This window comes from Saimiri boliviensis, chromosome 11 (genome assembly GCF_048565385.1).
Source record: "Saimiri boliviensis isolate mSaiBol1 chromosome 11, mSaiBol1.pri, whole genome shotgun sequence".
NCBI lineage: Eukaryota > Metazoa > Chordata > Mammalia > Primates > Cebidae > Saimiri > Saimiri boliviensis.
The window spans coordinates 24,259,303-24,272,149 of record NC_133459.1 but is presented as its reverse complement, the minus strand read 5'-3'; positions in this window follow the sequence as shown (position 1 = coordinate 24,272,149).

The following is a 12,847-nucleotide window of genomic DNA, read 5'->3' as shown; positions in this document are numbered from 1 at the left end:
GGAGGTGGAGGAATTGGGTAAGGTGCCCCCAACTGTCCCCAGGATTGGTCTCTCTTCCTTCAGTGGCCCCACCCCCAATCTCCTGCAACTCCCAGCCTTTGGCTCCAGTCTCTACGGAAAGTTCTTTCTGCAGTTGATTCTCCAGGCCCCATGGAGGGATTTCCCTGGTCAGTGCCCTATGAGGGGAGTCAGGAGTGGGTGATGCCATCCACTGAGGAATCACTGAGGTCACGGGGGAGACACACTCTGGCCACAAGGAGCCCTGGGCTCCTAACGGGAGGCATGGGGAGTCGCAGACTTGAGTGGGCTCTGCCTCTTCCCCTGATTGCCTCAGGGGTGTGGGGCCTCTGTCCCCTTATCTCTGGGATGGACATAATCTCAGCCAGGAATGGGTTGCCAGGTTGACCCAGGCCTGTCCCCTGGGGTCCCTCAACGAGGGTGGCCTCCTTTCCCCTGCTTGCCTCCCTTTGATCTTGGAGGGCTGCTGATCAGACGAAGGAGCCACCACGGAACGTGTTGCCCTCAGTGAGCAGCCAGTCTGAGACCGTCCTAAAAATGGCCCACAAAGGGAAAGTAGCCTCTCAGCACTAACGGCTCAGTCACTCAGTGATGAACTGTGGCTCCTGCACACCTCAGTTCTCCGACGCTGAGAGGCCCCCAAACAGGCCACTGGCTGCTTCTACTTCGCAAGCCCGCCTCTCACCATGCCCAGTCAACTCCTCATCCTGCAGGAGTCAGCTGAAAGCTCCCTCCCCGTTGGAGAAGGAAGCTTCTCCAGTGTTCCTCAGGCTGGGTTAGAGGCCCCTTTTAGGTCCTCATGCCACTCCTTCCTCCCTCTATCCCCATACACAGTCATTCATGCATCTAACAAACAGGAGTGTTGAATCTGAGCTAGGCCAGGGGACATGATGCTGAGTAAGAGTAATCATAGCTGACACTTGTATTGCACTTACCATGTGCCAAGCATCTCTCGTTTGTATCAGCTCGTTTCATCCTTGCCCCAACCCTAGGAGAGAGAAGCTGATGATCCACATTTTACAGATGAGAAAACTGAGGCCCAGGGAGCTTTCGTAATTTCCCTAAATTTTCATGGTAGTGCACTCCTATAAGCACTGCACCATTCCAGCTCCCAACAGGGGAGGGAGACAGATGAGCTTGCTATCCTGGAGAAGACAATTACAGAACTAGGCAATTGCAGGCAATTCCAGAATGAGGGGAGGGGACTCTGAGAGTACACAGAAGGGCTCCCTAGCCCAGGGGGCCAGAGAAGGCTTCCGAGGAAGTGGTAACTACCCTAAGACCTGAAAGAGAGCAATGCGGTTTTTAGAAAAATCACTGTGGCTTTCTGTGTGGGGACAGACAGGAAATGACAGGACTGGAGGCAAGGACAGCTTTTTGACGGGTCTGTCACGCCACAAGTCTCTCATTCATTCAACAGCTATTTAATGAACCCTACTGTGAGGCCAGGCAGATCTTAAGGACAGTGAGCAAAGCAGAAAAAATCTTGCCCTCCTGGAACTTACCTTCCAGAGAGGGGAAATAGGCAAGAAGAGAATAAATAAATATCTCATGCTATTTGGCAATAACCACTGGAGAGATGGGATGAGTTGCGATGTTAAACAGAATTACAGGAGGCCTTATCAAAAAGCTGGCATTTGTGGCCTGGTGCAATGGCTCACATCTGTAATCCCAGCACTTTGGGAGGCTGAGGTGGGCAGATCACTTGAGGCCAGGAGTTCAAGACCAGCCTGCCCAACAAAGCGAGATCCTATCTCTACTAAAAATACAAAAATTAGTTGGGTGTGGTAGTGTATACATGTAATCCCAGCTACTCGGGAGGGTGAGGCAGGAGAATTGCTTGATTCCAGGAATTTCAGGCTGCAGTGGGCTATGATGGTGCCACGGTGCCACTGTGCTATGATGGTGCCACTGTATTCTAGCCCAGGCACAAGAGGAAGACCACATCTTTTAAAAATGTAAAGCAGGGCTGGGCGCAGTGGCTCAAGCCTGTAATCCCAGCACTTTGGGAGGTTGAGGCGGGTGGATCACAAGGTCAAGAGATCAAGACCATCCTGGTCAACATGGTGAAACTCCGTCTCTACTAAAAATACAAAAAAAAATTAGCTGGGCATGGTGGCACGTGGCTGTAATCCCAGCTACTCGGGAGGCTGAGGCAGGAGAATTGCCTGAACCCAGGAGGCGGAGGTCGCAGTGAGCCGAGATCATGCCATTGCACTTCAGCCTGGGTAACAAGAGCGAAACTCCATCTCAAAAAAAAAAAAAAAAAAAAAAAAAAAGTAAAGCAAATATAAATAAATAAGCCAGGCAAGGTGGCACGCACCTATAATCCCAGCTACTCAGGAGGCTCAGGCGGGAGGATGTCTTAAACCCAGGAGTTTGAGATCAGCTTAGGCAACATAGCGAGGCTGTCTTTATTTTTTTCTAAAGACATATGTATACATGCATTCAACAAATATTTGTTGAATGAGTGAAGGAATGAATGGATGGACAAAGTTGAGATGGCTAGGAGGCCAAGGCCAGCTGGTTTGGGGTTTGGGGAAATACCTAATCCCTAATCCCGTTCTGTTAATAGCTCTGTGCATTCCCCATCCCAGCCCTGAGCACCCTGGCTGGCTCCTGCGCATGCCCATATTTGTGCACACGCAGAAGCCTTCTCCTACCTTCATCCCGGTGGGGGAGGCTCTCAGGCCAGCTGAAACCTGGCCTTGTCTGAACTGCAATTCACAGGGTTGCCCTGGGGCTTGGATGGAGGAAGAGAAGGCAGGGGCATGCTGGCAGGCAGGACTGAGATCAGGGATTTGTCAGGGGCCTCCATCGGGCTTTTCAGTGCTCAGTAAAGCCACCAGGAGCCCCCATCCTATACCTGGGTTCTGGTCAACGGGACAGAAGCAAACACTTCGGGGGATGGGAATGAGCCAGAGCAAGAAGGCGGGGACGGCACCAAGGAGAGGGCCTCGCCTCTGGGGCAAGGTAGGCGGCTTGCTGGAGGAGGCAAAAGACTTGCTTCTTACAGGACAAGATTGAAGTAGGCCTTTGTGTGAATTTGAGAGCTCTGAGCACTGCAGTGTGTGTCATAGCTGTGGTGGTGTCACAGCTGCCTGGGTGCTGCCTGGGCATGGGGGTGCTTCCTGCCTGAAGCACCAGATGTCATATTGGCCAGGATGCCCAGGCAGAAACGGGCCTAATAATACCATGTTTCACCTCAAGTGTTTCCTCTCTGCACCCTGCTTGGCCTTCCTTCCCTCCCTCCCACTTCAGGCTGGGCCTGAAGTCTCCAGAAGGAATAGCCCTGGTCCTCAGAGGAAGGGACCCAGCAGTAGAGTCCTGTGGTTAAGAGCACTTAAGCTCTTTAACAAGCCGGGTGTTCCTGTGCAAGTTACTTCACCTCTCTGTGCTTCTATTTCCTATCAGTAAAATGGGGATGCTAATAATAGCTCCTTCCTTAAAGGCTTGCTGGGAAGGAGATTAAATAAATGAGATAGTGAGTGTATAACATTCAGCACACCATGCCTGGTGTGGAGCAGGCCCCTAACAAATGGCATTCTTCTGTCCCTCCTCAGACCCAGGGAGGTGAGACTCGCCCAAGGGGCGCTGAGGTATATCCATCTGGCTGGATCAGGACCAGGACTTGGGCTTCCCCCTCCCTGTTCCTCTTGCTGCACCTCCACCTCCATTCAGGAAGAATGAAGATACTTGGACTCCAGGAAATGATCACCGTGGAAACCCATCTGCTGCTTCTTGTCTATGGCTGTTTGTTCCTCCAGCTCTGGGCTGCCTGAGTGTCTCACTGCAGAATTAGCAAGTGTGGAGGCTGGAGGTTTCCGGAGGCTCTGGGGTCGCAGTTCTCTCTTGCCTGAGCACAGAGATAACCACAAGCCACGGTGAATCCCAAACTCTGCAATATCAGTCAGATCCAGACGAGTGTCTTCCACCCGTAGATCCCCCCACCACACACACACACACACACACACACACACACACACAGGATGCAGAGCAGTTCCTGCTCATAGCAAGTAACCACACCTGAACCCCACAGGGTACAGGGGCAGGGAAGCCATCAGGCGGACCTGGGGATGGGGGATGGGGAAGCAGGTTCCAGCCTCTGCGCCTCTTCTAGGTGTGGCTATGTGACCTTGGACAAGTCACACCCTTTCTCTGGGCCTTCATTTTCTTTTTTGCGTATTTTTAAAATTTATTGTTTATTTTAAAATTTGTTTTAGAAACAGAGTCTTACTCTGTCACCCAGGCTGGAGTGCAGAGGTGTGACCACAGCTCATGGTAGCCTCAAACTCCTGGGCTCAAGTGATCCTCTCACCTCGGCCTCTTAACACACTGGGACCACAGACGTGAGCCACCACACCTGGCCTCGAGCTTTTCTTTTTTTCGAGATGGAGTCTTGCTCTGTCACACAGGCTGGAGTGCAGTGGCACGATCTCAGCTCACTACAGCCTCCGCCTTCAAGCAATTCTCTGCCTCAGCCTCCTGAGTACCTGGAATTACAGGCACCTACCACCATGCCTGGCTAATTTTTGTAGTTTTAGTAGAGACAGCGTTCTCCATGTTGGCCAGGCTGGTCTCGAACTCCTGACCTCAGTGATCTGCCAGCCTTGGCCTCCCAAAGTGCTGGGATTACAGGCATGAGCCATTGAGCCCAGCCTTCATTTTTTTTTTTTTTTTTTTTTTTAAAGACAGAGTTTCGCTCTATCATCCAGGCTGTGGTGCAATGGTGCAATCTCCACTCACTGCAACCTCCGTCTCCCGGGTTCAAACGATTCTCCCACCCTAGGCTCCTGAGTAGCTGAGATTACAGGTACCCACGACCACTCATGGCTAATTTCTAATTTTTCTGTTTTTAGTAGAGATGGGGTTTTGCCATGATGGCCAGGCTGGTCTTGAACTCCTGACCTCAGGTGATCCACCCGCCTCAGCCTCTCAAAGTACTGGGATTACAGTGTGAGCCACCATGCCCAGCCTCAGGCTTTCATTTTCTTATCATTAGCCTAAAATGGTAGCAGAATTTGGCTTTTCAGAGCAAAAAGATTGGAAATTCTTGCTCAGAAGTAATCCTGACACAGGTCGGAAGGTCACTCCTTCCGTTTCCCATCCTGTCAACATAACTTTTGTAAAACTTTGAAGTGAAGCACTGAGGAGCTTGTGTGGCCTTAATCCTCCCACTGAGGCATTGCATAACAAGCTCTCAAGTGTTGTGGGACTTCCTAAAGGGGAGTAACTTTGTTTGCCTTTTTTTTTTTTTTTTAAGACAGGGTCTCACTCTGTTGCCCAGGCTGGAGTGCAATGGCATAATCATGGCTCACTGCAGCCTTGACCTCCCAGGCTCAAATGATCCTCCTCCCTTAACCTCCTAAGTAGCCAGGACTATAGGCATGCACCACTACCCCTGGCTTTTTTTTCTTTCTTTCTTTTTTTTTTTTTTTTCGTAGAGACAAGTTCTCTCTGTTGCCCAGACGACGGGTCTCTAACTTCTGGGCTCAAGTCATTCTCCTGCCTCACCCTCTCAAACTGTTGGAATTACTGGCATGAACCACAACCACTGTGCCTGGCCTTGTTTGACTTTTTACTCCCTATGTATCAGGGCCCAAACATTTAATAAGTCTGAGAACTAAGGTGCTAATGTGTAGAAAACAGATAAGCTACGAACAATTTTTGTCCAACAGTGATACAGATGACTTCTGATCAGTAGGGATTACCCCTAAAGGTTATAGTTCATGAACTGTAGGGCATTTCCCAGTTTGAGATCTAACTGGCAATCTTGTTCCAGCATTCCCTGTGCTTCCTCCACTCCCATCAATGAGTTCTCTGAACCAGCTCTGCCATCCTGAGAGCTGCCTCGTGAATGAGTGAAATTAACAGAGATGTGCTCACTGCGTATTTGTATGGTTTTTTTTTTTTTTTTTTTTTTTACATTTAGAGGATTATAATTTTGGAGCTCACCGAGCCTCATTTTCCTCTTCTGTAAAATAGGGAATTCAAGGGACAGGTTGAACACGTGCCAGGCGCTACTGAGCTCTTTAAATCCAGAATTTCATTTAAGCCTTACAGCAAAACTGCCAGGGCAGATGGCTATTCCCCCAGTTTTACAGATGAGGGTCAGAGAGGTGATGTGATTGCCCCAAGGCCACACAGCCATTCAGTAACAGCCTGGATTTGAGCTACTGCATCACAGGGAACTAATTCCCTCCTCACAGGCTTACTGAGGGGCTCGTTGGATGAGATAACAGGTGGGAAAGTGCTTGGCAAACTGTACAGGTAGATACACAATGATCATTATAGTCAACCCGAGTCTACCTTACCTCACCTTTCCTTTCCCCTCATGCCACCTTGCCTAAGACCAAGTCTAACTCTACTTGATGTTGACCCAGACCCATATGGACTTCAGTTGGGATGGCACCAGCTTCAAGAGTCTGAAGAAGAGAACTGAAGCCAGAAAATGAGACATAGGATTTATCTGAGAAGACTTACATACAGGGTGGTCCAGTGGTAGCAAGCTGGACAGGAGAAACACAACTGCTTGCAAAAAGCATGCAGCTTATACTGCACCCTCGGCTGTGCGTGGTAGCTCATGCCTGTAATCCCAGCACTTTGGGAGGCTGAGGTGGATGGATCGCCTGAGGTCCAGAGTTCGAGACCAGCCTAGCCAGCATGGCGAAATCCCGTCTCTACTAAAAAGATATAGCATCCTCACTTAGCACCCTCCCCAGCATCCTTCACGTGGCAATGCTCATTTCTTCAGTTATTGCTGTTAGGTGCATCCACCATATAACCAGCCACCCTAAACACCACCCAGGGTCTCTCCCTCTGGGAGGTGGGTCTCTGCTTCCTCTAGAGTGAGTTTCTGTTTTCCAGAGAAAGCCAGAGGGGATTAAGGTAACAGGCATCTCTGGTCCATCCCCTCACCTACAGGACCTTGTTCATACCTCATGCTGCAGGTTGAGCTTTTAGTCCTGGCTGCTCCTTTGGGGGCTGTATTCCTGTATTCCAGGTCTGGGGAACATCCATATTCCTGGGGTAGGGGTCTGGGGACACACCAAGGGAAATAAATTTCAAACCCTGAATCTGAAGTCATTCTGTGCCATCCTCCTGAATGTCTCACCTGAATTGGACCCCTCAAGGGTTACAATTGAAGGCTACAGAAGCCGTGCCCAGCCTCCCTCAAGTTAGTTTCTGGACCTTTCTAGAGTAGCCCACCTCCGAACACCTCAGCTCTGGGTATCAAGGAGTTAATGCCTGGATCCAGCTTAGCAAATGTTTACCTAACCGGCAGCCTGCTTCGATCCCCAGGTAATTAACAGTCTGCTTTCCAAAGCCCAGGCAGAAAGATTTATTTCTCCTTTTTTCCTTTCCCAGGGATGCCTCTTGTGAACACAGCTTTCTGTGGGCTCTTTGAGAAGACGCACAGCAGAGTTTGGGAGCTGAGGGCAGGGATCAGGCCTGGAGTGAAGCAGGCCCAGAGGTGGGTACCAAGGAGGAAATGAAGGGGGCTTTGTCCCATTTCTCTCTGAGTCTTAGCCCCATCTTGGGAGCATGCCCCCAGACTGCCATTCTTGAATATGTGGTAATTACTGGTATAATCGGTGGAGCCCCTGCAAGGGCTGGGACCCTTACGTACTTTGCCTCACTTAACTTTCACAACTACTAAAAGAGCGAGGCCCTCTTATCTCTGCTTTCAGATTAGGGAAAGGAGATGCAGGGCGATGAAATCACTTGTCTAGGCTGGGCCCAGTGGCTCACGCCTATAATCCCAGAACTTTGGGAGGCTGAGGCAGATGGATCACCTGAGGTCAGGAGTTCGAGACCAGCCTAGCCAACATGGTGAAACCCAGTTTCTACTAAAAAGACCAAAAAAAAAAAAAAAGTAGCCAGGTGTGGTGGTGGGCGCCTGTAATCCCAGCTACTTGGGAGGCTGAGGCAGGAGAATCACTTGAACCCGTGAGGTGGAGGTTGCAGTGAGCCAGGATCGAGCCACTGCACTCCAACCTAGGCAACAAGAGTGAGACTCCATCTCAAAAAAAAAAAGAAAGAAAGAAAAGTCAGGGAAATTTTTTAAACCTCACCAATTTATATAAAGACATGTGTAATATTATAGCTAAAAACTAGGAATGGGAAGAATTGCTCAGTGGACTTGGGAGCATGGAGTTGATGCAACAGAATCTTGAAATGCTATTTGGAAAGTGGAATAACTAACATTTACTAAGCACTAACATGTCAGGCACTTGGCAGAGAAAGAGGTCTTTATATGCAAAAATTTCACTTAGTATCCTCAAGGGTCTTCTGAGGTAGGTATTATCACCATTCTTCCTTTTTTTTTTTTTTTTTTCTTGTTTTTGAGACAGTCTTGCTCTGTCTCCCAGGCTGGAGTGCAGTGGTACAGTCACAGCTCACTGCAGCCTCAACTTCCCAGGCTCAAGTGATCCTCCCACCTCAGCCTCCTAAGTAGCTAGGACCACAGGCACGTGCCACCATGCCAGGCTAGTTCTTGTTTGTTTGTTTTTTTAAGAGATGGGCTTCACTATGTTGCCCAGGTTGGTCTTGAACTCCTGGGCTCAAGTGACTGTCTCACTCTTCTGTTGCTAATGGCTTATTACAGCAATTTAAGGAAATGACACCTCTGGGATTAGATGTAAACTAAAGTGTTCAACATAGCATCCAGTACATAGCAGGTACTGAACAAATCCACTGCTTTTTCTTCCATAATGGAAAGTAAAAAAAAAAAAAAAGTCCAGCAGATCTGATGCCAGATAGACCGTGGTTCAAGTACGGGATTTCCTCCACACTGGCTGGGTGACCCTAGACGAGTGATTTCTCAAAAAAAAAAAAAAAAAAAAATGAAATCACTCGTTTAGGGTCACCCAACCATTGTATTCAAACTAGAAAACGCTAAGCCTGCTTACTGCCTTGACTGTTCCTTTCCTGAAACTAGACAGAGCGGGAACGGGGTTTGGCTTCAGCTCCTGGAGCATTCTTTCACACATTCACATTGATTCATAAAACCCACTACGCATCTTGCTGACACCATACCGGCTAACCCTGAAGGTTTAGCCAAACAAAGAAAATCACCATTCTGTATTGTTCTGGGCACTCATAATGTGTAACCATGCCTTTTACTTCAAGGAATCCAGGAACTGGCTTTAGGAGATCCAACTGATTTACAGGCTTGTTGCTGCTTGCCAGACCACCACCAGGTGGCCCATTGCTCAAGAAAACCAGCCAACCAGACGTGAGGACCTGCAGAGTCCGCCTCACGTGCTTTGCTTGGCCCAGACTGCATAACCTACCCACTATCAATTCCCATGCTTTGCCTAATAAAAATTACCAGCCAGCTCTTTTCAGAGAGTCAGCCAGGGAATTTTCTCACTGTCTTGTGCTGCCTCCCTTATGCCCAGGCACAAGTTCCAATAAAGCCTGGTCTGGTTAAACTCTTTTGGCCTCATGTCAATTTCTATTGCATTGACAGCCCAAGAACCCATCCTTGGGATCCAAACCACACTAAAGGTTCTTGCCCACCTTTTCCCCTCTGCCACCTGACAGACCCCGTGTGTCTCCCACGGCATAGCATGCCCCCTCCTCTCCCAAGAGAGTATAACAAACTTCTTCTGTGAGTATAACAAACTTCTTTTTTTTTTTTTTCTTAAAAAAAAAAAAAAAAAAAAAGAGGCCGGGCATGGTGGCTCAAGCCTGTAATCCCAGCACTTTGGGAGGCCGAGGCGGGTGGATCACGAAGTAAAGAGATCGAGACCATCCTGGTCAACATGGTGAAATCCCGTCTCTACTAAAAATACAAAAATTAGCTGGGCATGGTGGCGCGTGCCTGTAATCCCAGCTACTCAGGAGACTGAGGCAGGAGAATTGCCTGAACCCAGGAGGCGGGGGTTGCGGTGAGCCGAGATGGCGCCATTGCACTCCAGCTTAGGTAACAAGAACGAAACTCTGTCTCAAAAAAAGAAAAAAAGAGATGGGGTTCCACCACATTGGCCAGTCTGGTTTCGAACTCCTGACCTCAGGTGATCCACCTACTTCGGCGTCCCAAAGTGCTGGGATTACAGGCATGAGCTATCATTCCCGGCCTAACAAACTGCTTTTCAGTGGCGGTCATCTCCTGATCTGCTGGCTTCACCAAATCTAAACAATAGTAAGCCAGTCCCTCATGGCTTCCATCATACTTAGAATAAAATCCAGACTTCTTTCTACAGCCTAGAAGGCCTGCTGGGCTCTGGCCTCTCCCTGCCGTCCAAGCCCTGGCCTCTGCCCTCCCTTGCCCCGGGCTCCACCCCACTGCTTTCTTCCTGCCCTCACACCCAGCAGAGCCTTGAGGGCCTTCCTTTGCTATTCCCTCTGCCTAGAACATCTTTGTCCAGAACTCAGCAGGGATGGCTTCTTTTCCATGTCCAGGGCTCAGTTTACAGTCACCTTCTCAGCCAGGCCTTCTCAGCCAGGAACACTCACCATCAAGGAACAATAACAGCCGACACTTCCTGGAAATTTTCCATGGCCCAGACACTATTTTATGTGCTTTCTATTTACTATTCACTCCTTGAATCCTCACAACAACCTCTAAGGTAGATATTGTGACTCTTTCTATTTTGCAGATAAGGAAACTGAGGCTCAGAGAGGTTAAATGAGATGATTGAAGTTTTACAGCTAACAATCAGGAAAGCCAGAACTCAAACCCAGCAGCCTCAAACCGGGAGTCCACGCTTGGAACCACAGTGCTGCATTTCTTAACACAGAGTAAGGGCACAATAAATACTAGCATTTTGTTGTTTTATCAGAGCCTATGTTTCACCCACCAGTTTTCTTCCTCTTTTTTTAAAAAAATGATATCTTGACTGTAGACCTGTGCGGGCAGGAGCCTGATGAGTTATTTATTTTTTTATTTATTTAGAGACAGAGTTTCACTCTTGTTGCCCAGGCTGAAGTGCAGTGGCACGATGTTGGCTCACAGCAACTTCCACCTTCCGGGTTCAAGCGATTCTCCTGCCTCAGCCTCTCAAGTAGCTGGGATTACAGGAATGCACCACCACGCTCAGCTGATTTTGTATTTTTAGTAGAGATGGGGTTTCACCACGTTGGCGGGGCTGGTCTTGAACTCCTGACCTCAGGTGATCCACCCCCTTGGACTCCAAAAGTGCTGGGATTACAGGTGTGAGCCACCACACCCAGCCAACATCACTTTTTAATGTAGAGGCTAGGTCTCGCTCGTTGCCCAGGCTGGGAGTACCACAGCTATTCATAGGTGTGATCATAGCTCACTGCATCCTCGACCTTCTGGGCTGAAGCGATCCTCCCGCCTCAGCCTCCTGAGTAGCCGGGACTAGAGGCATGGGCTGCCACCCTCTCCCTGATTTTCTTTCATTAAGTTTGGATTCCTTCACACAAGTCATTCACTGTCCAGTTTGTCCCTCTTGCTCCCTATTGTCTTAGCCCAATTTAAACTAACTTGGTTAAACCCCGAAGTCATTCATGCCTCTTACTCAGCCCCTCATTTTTTGTTGTTGTTGTTGTTTTTGAGACAGACTTTTACTCTGTCACCAAGGCTAGCATGTAATGGAGCAATCATGGCTCACTGCGGCCTCTGCCTCCTGGACTCAAGCGATCCTCCCACTTCAGCTTTCCGAGTAGTTGGGAATACAGGCGCACACCACTGCACCTGGCTAATTTTTTTTTTTTTTTTTTTTTTTTTTTACAGTTTTGTAGAGCTGGGCACGGTGGCTCACACCTGTGAGCCCAGTGCTTGGGAGGCTGAGGCAGGCGGATCACTTGAGGTCAGGAGTTTGAGACCAGCCTGGCCAACGTGATAAAATCCTGTCTCCATTAAAAACACAAAAATCAGCCAGCTGTGGTATGGTGGTACACGCCTGTAATCCCAGCTACTCAAGAGGCTGAGGCAGGAGAATCAAAAACAAATTTGTAGAGACATGGTCTTACCATGTTACCTGGGATGGCCCCTTATTCTTTTAACCAATACCCACAAAAATGAATAAGTTACCCTCACCCTCCGGGAGCCCACAGTCACAGGCAGAGGCAGACCTGCACCGGATCACTGCACTGCAGGGCTATGTGTGCTGTCCTGGGGATGTCAACAAGTGTCAGAGAAGCACAAGGGGAACATCCCAAAGAAAGTGACATCTCTACTGGTTTGAAGGACTAGACAGGAAGCAGATGGGAGAAGTGCAGCACAAACAAATGCATGAAGGTGGCTGAGTGCACACGTGTCTAGGGACCTGCTGGTCACATTGGGTGTGAAATGCATGAAGGTGGCTGAGCGCACGCGTGTCTAGGGACCTGCTGCTCACATTGGGTGGGAAATGCACAGAGGTGGCTGAGCACACACGTGTCTAGGGACTGGCTGGTCACGTTGGATGCAAAGCAGGCATGAATCTGCCTGGCTGAGGGAAATCGATCCAGATCTGGAAGGGCTTCTGTAAGGACTGCAACTTCTGTTGTGGAGGCTGCAAGCAATCCCAGAGGGATTTTATTTTATTTTATTTTATTTTGCCTGGCCTCAGTCCATTTTTTTTTTTTTCTTTTTTGAGACAGGGTGTCACTGTGTCGCCAGGCTAGAGTGCTGTGGTGCAATCTCAGCTCACTGCAACCTCTGCCTCCTGGATTCCAGCGATTTTCCTGCCTCAGCCTCCCGAGTAGCTGGAATTACAGGCAGGTACCAACACGCTCAGCTACTTTTTTTGTGTTTTTAGTAGAGACAGGGTTTCGGCATGTTGGCCAGCTGGTCTCCAACTCCTGATCTCAGGTGATCTGCCTGCCTTGGCCTCCCAAAGTGCTGGGATTACAGGCGTGAGCCACTGCGCCC